The sequence below is a fragment of the Cavia porcellus genome, unplaced genomic scaffold, assembly GCF_034190915.1.
Source record: "Cavia porcellus strain 051 isolate PalLab524CR breed Dunkin Hartley unplaced genomic scaffold, mCavPor4.1 scaffold_11, whole genome shotgun sequence".
NCBI classification, from domain to species: Eukaryota; Metazoa; Chordata; class Mammalia; order Rodentia; family Caviidae; genus Cavia; species Cavia porcellus.
Genome location: NW_026947494.1, coordinates 71,974,393 through 71,997,603, shown reverse-complemented (window position 1 = coordinate 71,997,603; position 23,211 = coordinate 71,974,393). Strand labels below are relative to the sequence as shown.

At 40.5% G+C, this 23,211-nt stretch overlaps 1 long non-coding RNA gene across 15 annotated transcripts in view; it reads left to right on the top strand.

The window, feature by feature from the left end:
* Positions 1–18,290: 18,290 nt before the first annotated feature.
* LOC134478147 (uncharacterized) overlaps positions 18,291–23,211 on the top strand; it is a 71,643-nt gene continuing 66,722 nt past the window's right edge. For 9 of the 15 annotated variants that reach the window (XR_010050598.1, XR_010050595.1, XR_010050608.1 and 6 more), the window contains exon 1: positions 18,291–18,857. This is a non-coding gene — a long non-coding RNA (uncharacterized LOC134478147). The remainder of the gene's footprint in view (positions 18,858–23,211) is intronic. The other 6 variants (XR_010050605.1, XR_010050606.1, XR_010050596.1 and 3 more) reach the window with 1 other exon arrangement.

The window sequence follows — 23,211 nt, the reverse complement described above, 5'->3', positions numbered from 1 at the left end:
ATTTGTTTGTCTGTTTGATTTTACTTTTAACCTGGAATGAAGAATTCATTGCTTTATGTTTTTCTTGCTTACACCTATTGCCTACATATGCAGATTTTTACTCTGAAAGCATATTAAGTTCTATCCTTATCTATAGGAGGGAATTTAGTTTATCATATCCCTTGTTTGGATAACTAATCAGGATGCAGAAAACCAAGCACTAATATTGTTTCCTCCTGTGTTAGAAGATCTTTCTAAATGTATACAAGAAGCTAATGGAGTGATTGAAGAGTTGAGTAGAAGGATGATTGGTGTGTGTGGCTAGATTATAGTGTCTTTCTAAAGTTAGTAAATACGGGGGTAAGTGTGCTATGGCTTAAATATGTAAAGACTCATGTATTTTTGGCTTTGGGAACTTCCCGGTGCAGCATTGTCAGAAGGGTGATAGAGATATGACTGGATCATGAGGCTACTGACCTCATCAATCAATTAATCCATTCATGTGTTTATGACTGAATGGATTTAGTAGGAGGTGGCACCTAACTGGATGAGGCCAGTCCCAGAAATCATGAATTTGAAGGTTATATGTTGTCCACAGAGCCTTCTTTGTTTTCTCTGTCTCTGTATTTCTGTCTCTATGTCTCTCTCTGTCTCTGTCTTCCTCCCTTTTCCCCTCCCTCTCTCTCTCCATTTTGGCTGCAATGAGATGAGCAGGTTTCTTCCCCCAAGCTCGTCAGCTCTGATGTTTCTGCCATACCTCAGGCCTAAAATCAATGGCACCCCGTAGCCATATACTTAATCCTCTGAAACCGTGAGCCTAAATAAATCTTTCTTCTTGTAAGTTGTATACCCCAGTTATTGGTCCTAGCCATAGAAAGTTGACCAATACAAAACAAAGTACTCCCCTTGTGTTCACTAATAGAGTGGTGCAAAGCATTGTCCTCAGAGTGTGGAATATGCCACCAAAACCCAAAATAATATGTTGAAATTAATATTGAGTGGTCTTGTCATAGGACTACAAAGGTGTTCTCAAATTATGTTGGGTCTGTTTTTCAGTGTCAAAAATTTTTGACCTAATACAATTCTGGTCACTTTAATACAGAAAGATACTTTGTGTGTACGTGTATGTGTGTATGTGTGTGTATGTGTGTGTGTGTGCTTATTAGAAAAACCTGTTTGCTTAGGTAGAAATATGCACCTCCCTCTGTCTGATGAAATTTACATTTTGGGCAGTTGGCTTGGTACCTGAGCCTGGGTAAGACTGTGTCTTTTTTTCTTTGTTCCTTCCCTTCCTTTCTTTCTTCTTTCCTTCCCTTCACCCATTTTTAAATCTTTTTCTTTTACAAAGCAGCCTGCTATGTAGTTCAAATTGGCTTCAAACTTGCTGTGTAACTCTGGTGTGGTGGCACATACCTGTAATCCCAGCATTTGGCAGGCTGAGGCAGGAGGATCACTGCGAGTTCAAGGCCAGCTTGGGGAAAAGTGAGTTCAAGACCTACCTGAACTACATAGTGAGATCCTGTCTCAAAATGACAAAAACAAAACAAAACAAACAAAATAAAATAAATAAAACAAAATTTTAAAAACTTGCTGCATAATCCAGTTGGCCTTGAACTTGCAATCCTCTTGCCATACCCTGGCACTAGGATTACAGATATGTGCCCCTAAGAGATTGCAGACTTTTGCATGTGTGTGACCTTGTGCAAGGGACTACTGGGTGGAGAAGCCACAGTACAAGGAAAGTAAGGCATGCACCAAGATCTCCCACAAGTGGACCTTACTGGGCACTACAGGATTACAGCACAGGGACTTCATATAATCGTGCAGAAAGACAACCCACTCAGTCGTCCCGGCTCTATCCCTACTTTTTGATCTTGTATATTAGCACAAATGCCTTCAGTCAAACCTCTGCCCTGAAAGTCTAGGCCAATTTCTGGCCATGCTTCAAGTAGCCCTTAGCCATGTCCCCATGATGGACCAGGCTCAGGACTGCCAAAGAAATTTATCATTTTTTCCAGTCAAATCGGCTCTTGATACATCCTTTGAAGCATTTATTTATTTATTTATTTAAAAGACTGTAGAACTGTGAATTCTTCCCCTGCCCCTCTGAAGTGTATGTGTTTGTATCTTCTACAATTCCAGATTGCCTTCTTTAAGAACTGAGAACCATTCCTTTGCATGTAATTAGCAGGAAGGACAGGGTGGCCTCTTTCTCCTGGACTTTCCATGGATGCATGCTAGTTAGCAGGTAAGGGGCTGGGGGCTCGACACACTGGCACTGACCATCTGCTCTACAACATTTTGCTTAATTTTTCAGTTCTCACACTGCTCCAGCTCAGATCACTCCCCATTCTTGCTTCTTCACTTCCTTTTACAAGTCTGAATTAATTTCAGCTCTTTTCTGTACTGTAGTAGCTACCGAAAAATACTTATCTTTGCCATCTTTAGTTTCGGCTCTGTTTACCATTGATGGCTCTTCTGCCAATGTCTTGTCCTGATGTTTTCACTGTAAAGCCATGTAACTTGTTAGAATTTGATGTTACAGCATTCATATTTATATATTGCTGCTTAGTTTCCATAAGTACATGCAGTCACTGCATATTATATACTACTTACCACAAGTTTCTTAGCCAAAAATCCATTAAATTTCCTTATTATAAAAGGACTATATGTTCACCATGAAAAATGAGAAGAATACAACAAACAAAATAAAAATTATCCATCTGGCAATCTCTGTACCCTGTCTTGCCTCTTTCTAATCTATCTGCAACTTTTTTTTCATCTCCAACTTTTGATGTTAACATTTCGTGTATGTCCCTCTAGCTTAAGTATTCTGAATATATCTATGTAATTTAGCATAATTCTATAAATTAAAGTGGCATCACACTTTTTAAACAGATGCTTTTTCTACTTGGCATTTTCCCATGTCACCTCAGAAATATGATCTAAAGCCACACAGCTCTCTTCTACTGGACACGATAACATGATCTAACAACCGCTTCACCATGGATCCCCCCCTTTTCCCTACTGCCAATGTTTGCCATTGCCGACAGTATGGAAGTCGTCTTGTGCTCACCATTAACTTTTTCCTTTAGATAAGTTATAAATCATAAAGGGAGCATTCATCTCTACTCATGATTTCCTTTCAGTTTCTGTGGCATCTTCCTTCTTTTCTTTCTTTCTTTCCTTCTCTCTCTTTCTTTCTTTTGAGATGTAGTCTCACTGTGTAGTTTAGGCTGGCCTCAAATTTATAGCACTTCTCCTGCCTCAGCTTCCCAAGTGTGGGGATTACAAGCATGTGCCACCACACCCAGTTATGTCCCCATACCCTTTCTTGTATCTGACCACATCTAGGATCCCTATCCTGGTCGTTGTGGTCCTATGAGAACTCAGCTGGGCCAGTTCTTTTCTTCCCCATTCTTTCTAAGCCAGCTCCATCATTCCAGTACCCTCCCTATGCAAACCTTTAGTGTAGATATCTCCCCTGAGCACCATCCTAGACACCTCACTATTTTGGATGTCCCCACCTGGGTAGCTCACAAGCCCATAAAATTCAGTGACAAAATTAAACTCATGACTATACTTTCTCTCACCAAGTCCTCATTCTGCAGTGATGTCTCTTTTAGTAAAAACACCAGCGTAGCCAGTGGATCGAGCAGAAACCTGGCTGTCTTGCTTCTCTATTATGTTGCACATTTTTCAGCTCCTGTTGAGTCTACTTTCCACCTTTGAGTTCTAGAATCCATTAACTTCTCTTCATGCTGTTGGCTCTAGACCAGGCTTTCATCTCTTTATTAACGAATAAATGTGGTTCTGTCTTCCTTAGACTTAAACTTTTTAAGTGAGTCACCACTGTCCTCAGGCTTGGTCCCTGACTGGCCAGGATTTCTTAAAAAGACTAGCTTGTCCTGCCTGAGCCTCCAGCTTCAGTTCTCAACTGCTCACATGCTGGTGTGTGTCACAGGTCCTCAGGCTACCTCTGTACTGTCTCTATCTGTCCCATCTACCACTGTCACTTCACAGGGTCTGTACTTAACAAATGTATAAATACTAGGAGAAAAGGTGTCAATGCAGTATCTTCTGGAAGCTGAGTACTGACTGAGAAGCAGCACAACTAAGTTGATAGTTCATCCTCTAAAGTCTAGAGTAATTCAGAACCTTAGGTCAATTTCTTCACTTTGATAAGTCGATTTCCTCTCTGTGAAATGAGGATAACAGTACTTCAAATAGGTATTGTGGAGATCAAATAAGAGAGGTCACTTACGTATAATATTTAGTACTTGTGTTAGTACTTTTTAAAAGGGCCATTTTTATGGTTTAGATCTAAAATGTCCCGCATCTTCTCATGTTTGTGGAAGGTAATTGAAACATGGTGACGCTATCCTCACGGGTGGACTCATTCAGTGATGAGTTCAGTAACTGACTGAGCTATTGGAGATGGGGCCAGGCTGGAGGTGATCACTGGGGGTGTTATGTGGAGGGAGATATTATTGTCCCTGCTTCTCATTTTCCTCTTTGGTTTCTGGCTTGCATAAGGTGAGTAGCCATTTTCTGCCCAGGTCAATCCTCCATGGTGTTTCTGCCTTAGAAACTGTAGACCATGGACCGAATCTTCTGAAATTGTGTGCCAAAATAAGACTCTCCTCCTTTAAATTGTAGGTGTTGGGTATTTTGTCCCAGGGACAAGGGAAATGACTAAGAAACCCTTGTTGATTACAGTAAGATAGCTGAAAAATGTATCTTTCTTTCATTTATAGTAATGTGCCTACTATTAGACATCCATGGTATTTGCACATTTTGGCTTCCTTTAAAGAACAACATGTTTCAGTGACATCTTTATGCACATAATTTTTTCTTCTTAAAATATTTCCATGGATAAGTTTATAGGGTGATATTATGGGTAATACATTCACATTTTCATCACTTTTGATATGTATTGCCAGGTTGATATCTAAAATATACAGACTACATTCTGTTATTCTTCTAGGTAGTGGGCACTGAACTCGGGATCTCATGCTTACCAGACAGGCACTGCACTGCTGAGCTGTGTTCCCAGCCCCTACATCCTCTAATTTTAGAATCCTTCTTTATATCTTGATTCTTCTACTTGTTTTTAATTTAAAAAAATGAAATTTATAAACCAAGCATGATGGTGCAAGCCTGTAATTCCAAGACTGGGAGGTTGAGACAGGAAGATTACAAATCTGAGGCCAGCCTAGGGTAACTTAGTGAGTCAGCAAAACCCTGCCTTAGAGGGAGAAAAAGTATAATTATACTTTTCCGTCTGCTTTTTATTGTTGGGTTGCCTCTTTCCTATTGGTGCATGTTGGTTATACAGACTAGTGGGTTTCTTTTTGGCAGATTCATTTAAGCACATAGCATACTTTGATCATTTTCATCTGCCTAAGGCCCCCTTTGCTCCACCCACCCGCCCAGTTTCACATTTTTGGAGAGAGTTTCAATTCATGTAATATATTTTGATCTTATCTATCTTCTCTATTACCTATCTTTATTTCCCTCCCCTTACTCCCTTTCTTCTTGTCTAGTAATAGTTCCTATCTACCTTTTTTTCATCTTTTTTTTGGATTCTACATATTAGGGAGAACATGCAGTATTTGTCATCTGAGCCAGCTTTTTTTACTCAACACAGTGATCTCCAGGTCCATCTGTTTTCCTGAAAATGATGAATCATTGTTTTATCTATGACCGAATAGTACTTCATTAAGCACACACAGTGCAGAGTGATCAGACGATATGGTGGTTGCTTAAATTAAAAAATTTATTACAGTGAAAGACACATTGTCTTTAGTCTCCCTCAAACTACTCACCCTTGATTCAAACTTACTTATCCCATCTTGCTTGCCACTTTCTGAAGCAGTTCTGGAATTCTTCTTTTGTGAGTGTCTTTTATAGTGTGATAAAAAAATATATTGAAATTTTGTGCTACTTGTCATCCATCTGAAAGGTAGGCTGATAAAAAAATTACAATATATTCTCATCTGCCTTATTCACAGGAGCTGGCATCATTTGACTCCTGGCTCTTTTCACAAAGTAATTGAGGTAGCCACAACAGGATAATTAAAGATTTTTACTTTTGGTTAATTTGGCCAAGGCTTTATGAATCTTATGTTTTCAAAGCATCATATCTTCATTTCATTGATCCTGTCTATTGTTCTAGTTAACTTAAGCTCTGATCTTTATTATTTCTTTCCTTTTGTTGCTTTAGTTTTGGTTTGTTCTTATTTTTGTAGGATCTTGAAATGAATGATTAATTTACTTGAGATCTGCTCTTTTGATGTGGACACTCATAGCTATAAACTTTGCTCTAAGAACTGCCTTTGTTGTATTTCCATTCTCATTTGATTCTAGTAATTTCTGCATTTCCTTCCTGATTTCTTCAAAAACCCACCAATCATTCAAAAAAGTGAATTGTTCAATCTCTATGTGTTTGTATGGTTTCTGTGGTTTGTATTGATAGTGGTGTCTAGTTTCATCCCATTATGATCTGATAAGATGCAAGAAATTTATTTTTTAAATTTGCTAAGGCTTGCTTCATGGTCTATTTTCTGTCTTTCTTTACTTGGAATGGTGATAACTAATGCCGTAACTTATTTCTACATTATTACAATTACCTGCTACCTGTCTCACTGTACAGTTAGGGACTTACCAAGACAATGCATGATATGAATAAAGTCACACCCACTAAATGAATATAAAATGTCCTTTCCTTTCCTTCTTCTACCTTCCTTTCCCTTCCTTCTTTTTCCTTTTCTTTGCAACTGGTGTCTTGTTATATTTCCCAGGTTTTCCTCAAACTTACACTCTTCCTGAGTAGCTGTGATTATAGGCGTGTACCATTTTGCCTGGATAAAGTTTGAAGTCAGGGTTTTATGAGTCTTCATTAAATTCTAGGTAGGTAAATTGTGGAGAATACTAAGTTCTGCAAGACAGTTACTTGGTCCAGAGGCAAAGTCAAAGGATAGGGTATGTATGTGTTTAGGGTAAGCTACAGATTTGTTCTTTTTTTTCTTCTGTACCAAAGACACAGTTTTGTTGTTGTTGTTGTTGTTGTTGTTTGTTGTTTGGTTCTGGGGATTGAACTCACAACCTCGCACTTGTCAGGCAGGCACTTATGCCACTAAGCTAATTCCCTGGCCCATAGACATAGTTTTTAACTTTGATATAAGTTAGGCTGTTCTTTGTTGCTAGCAACAAAGGAGAATGGTGGTATGGTCTGGAGCTGGTATAGAAACTCCATGACAACCTCATTGTCCCAGGTTTTTTTTTTTTTTTTTTTTTTGAAGATAGTAAAACACAACAGAACATATCTAGCTGAGACAGTGTAGTGAAATTGGTACAGAATATCACAACAGGTTACCAGGATAACAGTAATAGGTGCCATAGTATATCTCGTTATCTTCGCAATAGTTGTCTTTTCAATCAGGTATAGCAAAATCAATCCAAATACAGAACTCCATAGAACTTATCAAAACAGAATATTGAATAGAGCAATACAATCAATCAGAACAAAGCAAAACAGTGATAACAATATTTGCCTTCAAAGAGATGGTAAAAGGAAATCCCCCCTATTTGCTATACTGCATATAGTCATCCTTCCAAGAGATGTGCAGACCTCTGGCTCCCATTTGCTAACGGGCGTGGAGAGGGCAGCAGAAATTATATTTGATTCTCAGCCCGCATGCCAGTAGGCTCAGGGCTGCTTACCAGGGAGCTGGGCTGGTTGCTTGTTTCACAAGGCCCCAAGTTCCAACTGGTGTGGGAGACACTGGGTGGCTCTCCCCTTGGGGCAGCCGCCACTTGCCTGAGCCACAGCTGCTTACCAAGGAGCTGGGCTGCTTGCTTTGGCCCAGGTTTCTATCTCCGACCTCTGCTATGTAAGTTTCATTTTCATGATCACAAAATAGCTGATCTGTTCCTAAACTTAAGTCCTCCTTCCAGGCAGGAAGGAAAGAGCACAAAGGGCAAAAAGTACATGCTAGTTGAAGTTGTCCTTTTTAATTGGAAAAACAAATACTCTTTTGGAAACCATACCTCATAATCTGGTTATAGGTTAGTGGTTAAAATGGCCATGTACTATTCCAGCTACAAGAAGAGTAGCCCAGGGGAGAAGAGTTTCAGGTAGGCATGTTGCCCCCTGGAAAAACTGAGTTTGTTCAAAGAAGGAGGAAAATGGATGTTGACTAGGCAGCTTGCTGTATGTACCATGAATGTGAATCTGTTCTTTTTCACTAGTAATATAAGGAACACCGCATGCTATTTCTCTTAAACCCATGCTAAACATATCAGGAACTATGTCCTTAAACTTAAACCCCATGCTGAGATAGTTAGACACTGCAATGGTGGGACAGAAGGCTAAAATTGCAAAATAAGCCCCTGGTGCAAAAATTATGATCACTGTAGCATGGAACATTTCAATACACTCATCATGAGACCCTAGTAAAACCACAAAAATAGGGTGTTTGCATGAAGTGAGAAATTTTTGCAAAGAGTAAAATCCCTGTATCTTTATTACTTAGTCAACTTAAAATCACTAAATTCAGAAGTCACACAGCTAGACAATGCATGATTACTTTCCCAGTAGATGTGCTGTAGATTACACCTCTGACATATGGGTTATGAAAAGAGTTGCATGGGTTTTTTCCCTGGGCATTGAAGGCCATCTCTGCTGAGAATATGGGCTCTCCACATGGGCCCCCAGATGTCTGATGTGTGACCGGAGTGGCTAAAAATCTCAGAATTTCTATCTTCATAATGTGTCTGCCCCCTTTGCTGGCTTAAACCCTGAGTCAGATTCTTCTCAGCTCTGCACATGGATATGTCAAACATTGAAAAATTGTCTGTTCCAAGGCTATGATACAAGTTTGATTTGGTCTATTGTCTGGCAGAGCTGGTGTGTGTTTCTCCTACTCCAACCTCATGTTTTTTCAGCAGCCCAAGCACTGAGTGTCTCATGCCCTATTACAAAGACAGGGCATTTATACAAGATAAGAATACCTGGCAGAAGAGTTGAGTTACTCAGTTCCTGAGCAAAGTTGATCATCTGTTAATCAACCAACTGCAAAGTCAAATTGTTTCATTCAGAATGATGGTTCCAAATACACAAAAAGTCAACAGTCTCTATGATGAGTTGATGGTGAGCACCCAGTGGTCTTCCACATGAAAAAATATCTTTTGAAACCAGGTCCTTGACCAGTGACAATTCTTACACATTATCCCACCCTAACGAATCCATACAAATTTATTGCTCTCTGTTTTGTGAGCAGCAACTTGGTCACTCTCTGTCTGTAATATAAGGAACACTGCATGTTACGGCTAAAGAACTCCGACACCTCACCCCACCCTATACCTCCTGAAAAGGTTTTGCCCAACCCTTCCATAGAACAGGATGGTAGGGCTCCTGACTCTTGTTGCAGAGAAAGAAATTTTAGGATGCACCGAGTGGCTCAGGAAGAGTTTATTAGGCAGAAATTTTAGTGGTATACACTCACATGTGGAGTGCAAGTATGCAAAGATGAGACTTTTTGGGGATCAGGTACATTTATATTTCTTTTGAAGAGTGGAAACCTAGGAGAATGGGTGACCTAGCCCTTTAGGGGAGTACTCACTCATTCTGTATGAGTGGTTCCAGTTTGGTTTTTAGATAGGTAATTTAAACCATTTTTTGATTTTTCAACCTGTTCCTTTATCTTGGCATGAGGTTGCTGCTCTTCACTTTTTTTAACTAACCCAGTTTATGACCTCTTAGTTTTCTTGAGAAATTTTTGATACCATGGATCTAGAAGGAAAAAAGCCTAAATTTAACCAAAGGAATTTTGATATGGATCACCTTAGGTAACTTCAACTTGGACCTAGAAGCTGTATTCTTTTTTAGAGTACAAATTTTAATTATTATTGTGTCTCTTTTTATTTTTTTCTTTCCCTACATAGGCTGTCTCAGTCATAAAAAACTTCTCATTTTGATTTTATGAATGTAAAACATATAACGGGGCTCACTTCTACCTTTTAAAATCTTACCAGATTGTCAAAATTGTCTATAAAACTTTTTGCAAGAAATGTTTCTTTCTATTCACTAAATGAATATAAATAAAACTTACAATTTTCTCTAAAAGCCTGGAAAACAACAAGAACTCAGACCACAATTATCCCTAAAAGATGTGAAAAGAAAAAATGCACCTTTAAAAAACCAATAGATTATAAAATTTTGCTTACTATATATCAGAGAAAGCCTTATAACTTCTTTCTTTTTCCTTTTTATATGGAGGGATCTGGGGATTGAACCTAAGGCCTTCACACTGGGCTATATTCATGGTCCTTTTTAAAATTTTCAATTTTGAGGCAGGGTCTCCCTAAGTCATTAAGTTGGAAATCATTTAAGTATGAAAACATGGTGTACTGGATATGTTTCATAGCTTCACAGTACAGAATTATGTTTAAGGGAGTACACTACTATTTTTTTTTAAAAATTTGTTGTTACTAGTACATGTTTGCAGTACATGATGATTACACTCACGAGAGGGGCAGTATGTGAGAAGTTGGTGCCATCAATGGTAACAAGAATTTACCAATAGTCAAGGAATATAGAAAAGTTAGAGGTTTATTGATAAACTGCAAGAAAATAACAAGGGAGTTCAAGGAAATACTGCGCTGTCAGGGTTAAGGCTGCAGTTCTCACATTTGATCTTACGGTGAGGAGAGCATCTCAAAACGCCATCCCAGGAACGCTATCATCACAGCAATTCTCCTATGCGCCCTTCAGTTCTAAGGGCAGCCGGGTGTCATTTGAAGACTGAGAACTGTTTTGTTTGACAAAGTCCAGCGCTCCAGATGTTGTAAAAAAAATAGTTCTAAATAGAATTAATTAACAAATGTATGAGCATTGAGTAACATTTGTGCTCAAGGTCTCACTGGATGGGGTCTGAGGAGGTCTCTACAGCTGACATGAAGGACATAAGCCACCCTAAACATAGAATGTTTGAAGGGTTCCTAATTCTCATTGCGGAAATTGAAGTTTAGGACCAGTCAGTAACAAAGCATGGGGAAGGTTTTAATCAGCAGAAATTAGGCAATACACTCTCAAAAAAATAAAATAAGGGACCTCTGGAGAAAGTAATATACCACAATGTAGAGCTGGGAATATGTTTGGGATCTTGGGAGTATCTTTGTAGCCAGGTTTTGGGGTGCTGGCGTCTCTTTCCAGAGGTAGTTTCTAGGTTCTTTCTGTGAGTAAAGCATTGGTCAAGACAAATATAAGGTAGCAAAATTTTACTTTATGAAAAGTGGAAAAGAACAGAAATACGTTCTGCAGAGAGATTGTGGGCCAATTCAAAATAGTAAAAGTAGACTCTGAAGGGTGAAAGAAGACTCCTGTGAAGAGCGCATGATGACCCAGATCTCACGATGGCCATCTTTGTACCTTCCTCATTTCAGGCTGAGGTCAGGTCAAGGCCTTCTATCAAAACTGGCCCCAGTTCTTGTGAGAAGAACTGAAGATAACACTTTCTGATTGGTTCCACATAAAGAGCTTTGGGTACTTACTGTCCTGGAACTTTGTAATTAAAAAATCACTCCCACTTCCCAGTCTGATCATCCTAATCTGCCTGTCTTCAAGGTGGGCAATGTAGGATGTGTATTCCCATTGTTTGTCAGCCTGCCCATTTGACAGGCTGTGTCAGAATGCAAATCATCTACAAGCGTTTGAAGTTGAGCTTTGTTTCTCACAGTACCACTTCTTCCTTGAGGATAGAAGGAGTACAATTTACTGGTGAGAAGGGCAGGTTCAGAGCCCTGTATCTTTAAAATCTTTAGGAAGCAAGCCAAGTAATAAGGGTACTGTACATGGGAGGAACAAAGAGCTTTCTAGGAACGGATGAGTCTGAGGGTCTTGACCACCCACTGAGGTGACTGATGTCTGTCTAGGCTGTATTAGACTAGGTGTCTGTCACTACTTATCCCAGGCCTGGTCATTCCATCTGTATCTTGAGGAGATGCCTCTAACAGATGTGCATCTGGCCACAGTTTTAATAAGTTTCATCTTTGCCCTGACTCCCAGGCAGCCCCAGCATCATCTTGACTGTCTATAATATTTCTGCCTAACCCAGCTGTCTATAATACTTCAGGTCTATAAATTACCTTAGTTGAGTAGGTAAAAGGCAGAAAGCTGACCTTAGGAAAGTAATAGACTGGCCCCCAATTTCTCCTGTGAAATGGGCTATCCTTTCACCCGTAAAATGAGTCCTTACCCTTTTACCTGTGGGTGGGCCATTCTTGTTCTCTTGTAAACCAAGACAGAACTTTTTATGGATCCACAAATTCCATAGCTTTTCCACCCCCTCAGGAACAAACATTGTCTTACTTGTCTCCTTGCTGAGACAAAATCTAACACTCAAAGTTAAGGGGGGAAATGTTTGTTTAGTTCACAGTTTTTAGAGGTGTCAGTCCACAAGAGGTTGGCTCCAAAGCTGGGTGACTGCGAAGAGGGCCATCAGAGAGAAGAACAGTTGATGGCATCCACAAGATAGCAAAAGCAACAGGGGCCTTAACAGTTTTTCTGCCCCTTACATTTTATCCAGACTACTTAGGGTAAGTAGTACTCACACCCTTCATCCTAGTGCCCTTGAGCCTAGCATTGCACCAGGATTCAATTCCAGCATCACACATTCTAGAGCCAGCCATCCTTACCTAGGGATGAAAACCCCCACCTAGGACTCCATGAGGCTCTGGGAGGACATCTAAACACAAGTCATAGCAAACGGATGTATTCCCGGTTCTAGAAACTAATGTGCCTCTCTCTTGAGGGCTGACATGCTATCTCTTTGAATGTGTACTTTACATTCTAATAGATCACTTTATGCCTCTTGCTGGGAAGTCCTGAAAATGTCTTTTCTGTCAGTGGACTTGTAGCCTGTCCCATGGGCAGGGGCAAGACCAGTTTCCTCAGCTCCGTTTTGGGGACCTCCATGGACCCTTTCTGGTGACTCAGTCATTTCAAACATTTTAACACTAATTTTGTCATAAAGGCACTGGAGCACGGCTCTGTCAGACCCACATTTATTCTTTAGACTGTTTCCATTAATGAATTATTAACTTTAATTTTATGAGTTTATTTTATTAAATGAGTACTTAACAGTAAAAAAAATCACAAAAATAAAGTACTGAATTTGTAGTATCTAACAGTTTATAAAAACATCAAAAATTTGAACATTGACTTTTTAGATGTATGAAAACTAAAAAAAAAAACCAACACAAATAAATTCTTATGAACTACAATGAAACACCATTAGCACTTTACAAAAAAATAATCTTTACTTCAATTACCACAGCTAGGGCAGTCTGCACATATGACAATAGCACATTCTATACACACATATTGCTTTTATTGACAGCACATGTATTTTGCTTTCCTGGATTTTTTGTAGAATATACTTGACATCTTACTAGTTTTGCTGTTTTGTCAGGAGATTCTTATTATATTATGCAATGTGTACTTAACAGAAACACAAAATATCAATAAAATAAATTATGAAGTTCTTAACATGTATTGTATGCTTAGAATAAACATCAACATTTTCATATCAGCTGTGTACTTGCCTGTAAAAACCTCAAAGATAACAGCAGAAATAGATTCTTATATGAACTACAATGAAAATACTAACAGACTGCTACAAAAAAGTAATCTTTGCTTCAACTGTCACACTTAAGGCAGTCTGCACACATGATAACTGCATGCTCAATGCATGTTTTGCTTATATCGATAGCATATGTACTTAGCTTTCCTTTCCTATGTGGCAGTCTTGTCACTTCTTTTTCTGTTTTGGTTTGGTTTTTGGTACTGAGAATTGAACTCAGGATGTCACACTTGAAGGTAGGCACTTGTGCCACCGAAATATATTCCCAGCTCCTCTTTTTCTGTTTTGTCAGGAGTGTCCTACCATTGTATAACATACACTTAGCAGGGAAATTAGGTATCAATAAAATAAAATATCAAATCTGGAATGAGTGCTTAGAACAGACATAAACATTTTTACATCAAGTGTTGGCCTTCTTATAAAACCTAACAGATAAAATCAAAAATAAAAACTTACATGAACTACAATGCAAATACAAACATTTACCACAGAAATAAGTTTTACTTCAACTGTCACACCCATCGCAGTCTTCATACATGACAACTGCATATTCCATACACAAGTACCCTTTACACTGACGGCATGTATGTTGTTGTCCTGTTATTGTAGTAGATTTTTGGGGTGCTGCAACTACCTGTTCCCCTGTCAACTCACCAATGTGTTCCACAATTTTTTTGCATAGTTCCCTGGGCAAGAACATTTTGTTTTTCCTCTGCTGCAAATGATCTCCCCTGAGTTTTAGTCTCAATCCAATAAGAAAATTTCTGCATGGTATTTTGCACATTTTATTTTCTTTGTAAATTATCAAACTATTTACGGATCAAGTAAAACAGAGCCATTTTAGCCAATGCTTTGTTTTTTGAGTAACATCATAGTCGCAGCATAATTCGGCAACAATATCTATTACACCTCGGTTCTGTTATAAAAGATTTTCATCTCAGGCTTTTGCTTTGTTGAGGTTTCCCTGTCAATATTTTCTCTTCATGATGCAATGTTGACATCAGCAGTACGAGTTTGTTTTTCTTTGTCATGTACAAGGCCAATGTTATATCTTTCTCCAAAAATTGTATTGTACAATTCTGCTTTGAAATTACAACATTTCATTTGGAATTTCTGCTTTGTTCCTGTGTGTAATTCCTGTGCTGATTAACTTGTGCTGTTAGCAAAGGTAGCATCAAGTGCACTGGGGACCTGGCCTAGATCTCCAATCTCCCAAATGAGTATCTGGCAAAGACTTAAATAAGTGAGACAAGTAGTACGATTTTAGGGCTCCAGGAGGATCAAAATTCTCTGCAGAGTTTGAGACCCTGGGGGCTAAGACAAGCAATGTCTCTGGGTAGCCCATATTTATGTAGAATTCAAATAAGGAAGAGGTAGGGGCTGGGGATTTAGCTCAGCGGCATAAGAACCTGCCTTGCAAGCAGGCAGTCGTGAGTTTGATACCTGGTACCGATAAAAATGAAAAAGACAAAATAAATAAAATAAAATAAGGAAGAGGTTAGAGTGGAAAATGCAAGAAACCTGAGCAAGACCTTGGGAGGAGGTTCAAGGATCCCTCCAAGAACAGACTATGATAATTTAGAAGAACTCTTCTAGGAGAAAGTCTCCAGGTGGCTTTCACCACAGGAGTGAAATGCCTGCAGTTACAATCTCTGTCTTATCGACTGGGGTTGGAGCCAGGTATCCACAGCTGTGGCCTATCTTACACTTTGAGATGTCTCTTGTTCTCAGTTTAGTTATGCCTCAGCCATGCCACAGCCTTGCATGTGTATTAGGCATCGAAGGCTCCAAAAAACTGGAAACTGGTAAGCCAACTGTGTAATGTCACATTCAATTTAGTTTGGGAGATGGGAGCAACAAGTCTGTTCACAATGTCATTTGGTTTATTACTATATGAATAAAGACCTGATGGCTGAGTCTTAGATAAACATCTAAATTTAAATAGGTCTTTGCATCTATAAGGGCATAAATTTTTATACAATATTTATGCTTTTCCATATGACTTTCACATTCTTACAGTTACTATGAGAAATCCCTGCTAAGTATAGCAGACATATAAATGCTTTTTGACTATGGCTATTGGTGCATATAGAACACTTAGTTTTTCAGCCTTTGTGTACATTATAGTTTGTGTCTTAGTGTTCCCCCAGAGCTTCAAAGAGTTATCAGGTAGTGGACTTTCCAGAGGTGGCTGAATCTAGGTTGTGATTGATTCATGGCCCAATACTGGCATTAAGGGAATGAGTCCTGTACCCTTCATAGGGCAGGTAGCCTGCTGGTATGGTTTGTGCCTAGATGTCGCCCAAATCCTCATGTAGTCATGGGGGCAGGCTTCTGGTAGCCTGCTGGTATGGTTTGTGCCTAGATGTCGCCCAAATCCTCATGTAGTCATGGGGGCAGGCTTCTAGAGTTTGTGATTGATTCATGGTCAAATGCTGACATTATGGGTGTGAGTCTACACTCACCCTAGAATGGGTAGCCTACATACAATATGAGGGATAGAAATCTTCTCTCTTTGCTCCTTCCTTTTGGTTCTTGTTGCTTTTGCTGTTTTCTGGCCACCATGAACTGTTGCCCTCTGCCATGTTCCACTCTGCCTTGGAACCAGCTGAGTATTAATTGAAATTTCCACAAACTATTGGCTAAATAAACCTTTCTTTCCTTAATTTTGGACATCAAGTGTTTTGTCTCAGCAACAAGAGAAAAGTAACCAACACACCTGCATATAAAATAAAGGACAGAAAGAGGATTGTCCTTCTCTTTTTTGTTTGTTGCTTTCCATTGTTTTCCATGAACTGTTGCCTGTAGAGCCAGCTGATTATGGACTCAAACCTCTACAGACTGTGAGTTAAGTAGACCTTTTCTCCCTTAACTCATAGGTATGGGGTATTTTTCTCAGCAATGAGAGAAAAGCAACAAGTCAGTGTATTTTACAGCCTCTTGTAGCATTTTGTCTGTTACAATTTCCAACACTGAAAGGGAGTGCTGGCATTCTGTCCAGTATGTTTCACCCCTGCCAAGATCCTCACTATATTTTTGCATTTAGTTCTAGCATTAAATGGTTCCATTGGTTGGGTGGTGATATTACAACATTTTGACTAGTCAGATATGTACTTACATTGCCATTTTGTCATCTGAATTTGAATCAAGGAGGTCTGCATCTCCTATGTCTATATCAGTCGATTCTTGTTCCATTTCACTGTCATAGGAACTTTGGCTCACACAGCCTATGCCATCATCATCACCATCATCATCTTACATATGCACCATCCTTCTGTTATGAAAGCATGTACTTTACCATAGTGGATCATCTTTATCATCCATGATTGGACAATCTGATGATTCACTTTCAACTGCCTCAAAACTTGCAAATCTAATTCATGTGCCATTGTACCAAGTTGTGTTCCTTCTACTAGAAAAACTAAAAGAAAGCTTAAAAAGAAATTCTGGGAAGGGTGTGGGTCTTTTGGACCCTCTGTGATGCTTGAATAAATATATATATAAAACCAACAAAATGTATAAAAATTCCATTTCATCACTTTTGCACAGGTGCATACACCTTGCAGTTTGCCATACCAAATGAGTAAACATATAGATTTCTTCCTATATCCCTCAGGGAAAGGTACTGAGATGCACAGTCAGCTACCATAAAGCTAAAGTCGGGTGTGGTGACTCATGCCTGTAATTCCAGCACTGGGGAGGCTGAGGCAGGAGGATCATTTCGAGTTCCAGGCCAGCCTAAGCTATAAAGTGAATTCAAGGCCAGTGTAAACTGCAGAGAGACCCTGTCTCAAAAAGAAAAAAAGAAAAAAAAATCCCTGCTAGATCTAGTTAAATTCCACTAGAAGTGGTAAATGATGTAATTAAGATTTCTGCTAATTATTACAAATTATACACAAGAATTGTGAGGTCGAGGCAGAAAACTGTGTTTGTAAAAAAAAAAAAATGGAAGTTAGGGGCTGGGGATTTAGTTCAGTGGCATAAGCGCCTGCCTTGCAAGCAGGCAGTTCTGAGTTTAATTCCTGGTACCAATCAAAAGGAAAAAGACCAAAAAAAAAAACCAAACAAAAAATTTAAAACAAATGGGAGTCAAATCCAAAGTACTGATTGATCTTATGTATCATTAATAGATTTATGAAAGATCAGTAGTGTTCTCATTGCTTTTTCCCATAAAATATTTCAATCTTACATGGATGAAATGAAAACAGCTCCACAGCACTTGTATGATTTCATTTTCTAGAGTTTAAGTCTGGAAATTACTTCAGTTCTTGTTTCCCAGCACATCTACTAAATACATCTAAAGGACAGGCATCACTTTGAAGCAAATCCACCACATTTCCATGATGGCGAACCGGTTTTCCTGGAGGGCGGGTGTGTGGGGCACACAAGACCCCCGGTGCGGTGTGGGGGAAGGGAGGGGACAGGAGGAGGACGGCGCCTGTTCTCGGGTAGGGGTCAGCTTCTGCGCCTCGGGCTTTGAATGTGGTGTCTTCTGGCTGTGCTAGAATTGGGATCCAGGCTTCTCCTGTGGTCTCCTTGGGTAGAAAGTGTCTAGGAAGGCGGCGCGGGGCGGAGGCCTCAGCATCCTATCTGCAGGGTTCTCCGAGGACTACACGGGGAGGGGGGTCCACTCGTTCGGGGGCGCTACGGGGCTTCGGGGACTCCGCGCAGGCGCCCTAGGCTGATCCGCATCTATTTTTGCGCCTAAACCAAGGTCATCTGCTAATCCCCGGTCCGCGCCCTGAGGGGGCGTCGCACACCTGCGGGCCCCGCGCGCTGGGCGGGGCCCGGCGGGGCGGCAGGGCGGTGTTGGGGTGCGTGCGTCACGGCAGGACCGCGGGGCTGCAGCCCACCGAACCCGGACCTCGCGGCCTGGCGGGCGGGGTCGCTCGCGAGCTGCGGCGGGCTACATTCATTCGCGCGGCCCCGCCTCCCGCCGGCTGCAGCGGCTCACGCGCCGCGTCTGGGAGAGTGCGAGGCCGAGGCTGAGCTGAGCCCCCCGCCCGCCGTCTCCCGACTCGGGCCTGCGCAGGCCAGGTGCGCGGTGCCTCCATCTTGGGAGCCCGCCCGCCCCCTCCGTGGCCCGCGCCTCGCAGCCGCCGCCGCCGCCGCTGCCGTCGGCGTCGCCGTCCCCGCTCCGGCCGCCCGCGGGGCCAGGTCCCCGGAGCTCTGACGCTTGCGCGCCCGTGGCCACCTCGGAACAGGTAGGCGCCCGTGGCCACCTCGGAACAGGTAGGCGCCCGGCCCCTCCCCCCGTTTGGGTCTTTTCGTTCCAAGCCAATTCGCTCCCAGCGCCGACGGCCTGCGCCTCGGGAGGCGCCAGGAGGATGCAGCCCTAAGCCCCGGGTGGTTCGCGACTCGCTCCGGATCCCATTTTCTCCTATATTGTCCTTGGAGAGGAACGGTGGAGCGGCGGAGCGTCTAGCCGGCGCTTCGGCCCGAGAAATTGGTGTGGGAGTCGGTTGTACGATAACCACCTGATGCAGGTTTCCTTCCCCGGGGAGCCTTTCACGCCCGGGACGGCTAAGCTCCAGGCAAAGGATATTTTGAGGGGGTTGGGGCTGGAGGGAGGTATTCTTGGAAGATTATCCAAGGGAACGTTTTCATTGTGATTCAGAACCTGTGGACGATTTGTCATTCTCCAGTTCCGGAGAATTTGATAATTCTTGCTTTAATTTTGTTGTCATGTAAATACTACTAAAGAACCGAATAGATTGTACCCTTGAGATTTTATCACAGCATTACAGGCAGGGATTAACATCTGGAATGGAGACTGTTGCATAATGCATACATTTGAGCCCTGGAGGGATTTCTTCAAAATGGATTTGAATTTAGTGTGCCGTAAGTTTTGATTTCTCGAATTTTGTGCATATCATAGGATGTATAGGTAGTCCATATAATTATATCTTGTTAACCTCGTTATGAAGCATTTACTAGGTGAAAGGCTTTCAGTGACAAAGATGGATGGAGCGGACGCAAATTTTATTTTATTTTATTTTTTGTCTTTTTGCTTTTTATCCGTACTGGGGATCGAACTCACGACTGCCTGCTTGCAAGGCAGGCGTTTGTGCTGCTGAGCTAAATCTCCAGCCCCCTTATTTTTTATTACTATTTTTAAATCTTTGCTTGTTTGGTTTAGAGGACAGAGAATGAGATGGTGAGAAACATCTGGGGAAAAGTCTATTCGTAACAAGACTTCCAGCCCAAAAAGAAATAAACGTTGTAGTGTTTCACAGGAAGCCCAGAGTTGTCATAGTGTGTGACAGTTTATGGTGAGGATTCATCTGGGAAATTTAGAAATATCGTATGTGAGTAACATTGACTTTTTCACGTGAGTGACATAAATTATGATCTTTTACCTGTGGGTTTTAGATCTTGGAAAGTTTCCAACTAGTCTGACTTTAGAAGTACTGTTCAAATAATTACAGATAGTATAATTTCTTTTAAAAAGGAAGAATATGCATCAAACAAAAGACTTAACTCTGATTTGGAGAAAACAAAATATGTAATAATTGTTTTGAGAGTATCATTTCTACATCTTTTTGAAGTTAATCTAAACTTTTTTCCTGTTGAGTCAGACTCACACTAACTCAACAAACACTGTACCATCTGTGGCAGAATGTTGTGCTGCCCAATCATGACACCTTCTATAGTGATGGTAGTGGAGGCAGAGGGCCCCTGGGTATTTTGAAAAGAGCCTCTAAGAATGACTGCTAGGAATTGCCAGGGAATTGTCTGGACTATATCCTAGGCCTATCGGGGTGTGGTGTTGAGATTATTTGTTGTTGCAAACCCAGTTTGAAGTTAAACAGAATGTTACATTGATTCCATTATAACTGTTACAGAGCTTCACTGACTTGGTACAAATGGTATCTTAATGACTTTGGAGGTGATTTGGTGTGGTTTTTATCTTTATGTGGCTTGAGATTTTGCACATTATTTTACCATTGATTGAGAAATTGAAAAGAAAAAAGCTAGTATTTTTCATTAGCTCTCACGTGATAGCCCTTTAGAAGCCTTATTTGTGTTAAATTCAGTCATTGCTTTAAAAAAAATGTGGAAAATTTACTGTTAAAGAGTAATTAAAAGAATTTAATATTCAGGCACTGCTGAATATCTGCCAAGGATTCTGAAGAAAGGATTGTTCATTGGGTTGGAAGTTAAAATCAACCTTCCTGTCCCTTTCATTTCTAAGATTTTATGATTCTAAGTAGAAAAGAGAAATGGAGTGACTGTTAAGGTATCTTTCACACTACACGTCAGTAGACTTTTGCAGGTTTATCTCTGAATTTAAGTTGGTATAGTGTTAGAGGGATATTTCATAACTTTGAAGACATTACTGAAGGTTGAATTCATGAAGGGGAAGGTGTGATGAGAAATAGAAGCTGATAATTTTACTCCAGACATCATAAGTATTGCATGAAATTTTAAGTTTGTGTATGAAAACCAAACGTTTATCAATTCTGTACACTGAACTGTTCATTCAGCTTAAGCTATGCTTTGGACTAGAAAGAATACCTGCAGTGTCTATATCTAAATATTTTAGTTTGTGAACATAGTTTGTTCCAGAAACATGATTGTAATGTACAGCACTTGTATATTAAAGGAAATTTCCCTATAAGATATAATGGAAACTCAAATGACTCATTCTACAACCTGAAAATAAGCATACAAACATGGCTACAATATTGTAATACAATACAATACGAAGTAATAAGGAACATACAAAAGACAAAGAAAAATAAATTAACCTGCACTTAGCTTAAAAAACCTAGTGGCCGGCGTCTGGCGTGAGAGACAAGAGGGTCATTGTGTAGACCAACTTTTACTGTCATTAATGGATTTGCTGCTATCACCTCAGTGGAGGTTTTTTTTTTTTATTGTCTTGCAACTTGAACAAGGAACTTGCTTTTGCTTCTTTTTGAAGATTTCTTGGAAATGTAACATTATATTGTTAAACAGATTCATTGCTCACACTGCCACAGCCTTATTTGAGTGGTGCTTTCCTACAAAATTTGCAGTTACCCACATTTTACACATCTCCCTAATGTCATTTGAGGTGAGGGATTCCTCCACCTTTTTCTTCCCCTCTTACACAGATGAGATCCCTTCAGTAACCTCTTGCTGTTAGGAGATAATCACCCACAGTCTTGCAGAGGAAGAGGGAGAGAGATGGAAAAGGAGGGAGAGAGAGATTAGAGGCAGGGGGAGATTGAGGAGGGAGAGACGAAGGAGGCAGGCAGAGAGAAACCATTAACCCAGTTATGATCATGTGACATTTGGCATCACAGCCTGTGTACTTGTAATTTACTAGAAATGTTTGTGTGTCTGGCAGAACACTCAGAGAACAAGTTATTCGCAATCCAAGTTTTACTCTTATATTTACAGTATATTGTATACATACAGGGTGTGCTGAAGAGGGATGTATTGAGTTTGGATGGACTTCACAAAATAATAGTTGAACAATAGACAAAGAGTTTGCCTTGGAGGTGTGGGACGTGAGGAGAAATATTCACAGCAAACACTAAAGTTTGAGTTAATGACTGGTATTGTTGGATAGCAGTGAAGTCAATTGAGTTGGCCCAGATCCCATGCTGGGTTGAAGCCTGGTTGTGATTAGAGATGTGTAGGGGTTTTGCTCTGTGGTGAAGAGAAGAGTTGTCAGTTTTTTTTTTTTTAAGATCATTTTTAGATCACTCTATTGGATCTTAAAGGCTAGATTGAAGTCATCAGGAACTCCCCCCCCCCCAAGAGTCTTAGAATCAGGAACTCTTATGATAATCTGCAAGATTCTGAATCAAGGTGGTGACACTGGTCAACAAAGTAAGGGTGGGGGGGAGACCCCCGAAGTAGAAAGGCAGCCTTTCAGATGGCAAGAGCTCTCTGTGACACGATGTCAGACAGATTGGGTTCCAGAGGGCATCAGAACCCTGTTACTTGTGTATCTGTGAACTTAAGCTTTCTTGAGGCATGGCTACTTTCTTTAGCTGTGAAATTAGTGAAAAATATTTTTTGTAAGCTTATTAGAAATAATGTATGTGGGAGACAAGGCCAGTGACTCCCCTTGAAGGCAAAATAATTACTGTGACTTTATTTGGAGACTTATTTCCTTACACTGACATGTAGAGAGCTGGCTATGATATTTCCTTCTGTCTTGAATTGGCTCTAAGCATTGCAAATAGGGCAAGCTGAGGTACTGGTATGTACTCTCTAAAGCCAACAAACAGTCCTGTTTCCTCGAATAGTGTTCTCAGGATATGAGCACAGTAGGATGTTAGAGTCAATAGCTCCAGAAATGTCAGCTGGGTATGAGCCTCAAGGTAAAGAGGCTATGACTCCCCAGGACACAAGAGTTTGCATATCGGAAACCCAAGCGACAGCCACCATAAAAAATTCAGCTGCTACCTTAATTAGATTATGTGAACTGATCTTTCTGCATATCTCTTTCACCTGGCTAGCCAGCTCAAGTTACTCATGTAATTCCTACCCTCCTCACTGTCACTCATCCCTGAGCTACCACCTTCTTCACAAGATAATAAATTCTGGGAGTGGCTTAGGATCAAGGCCTTTGTCAGCACATCCTTTC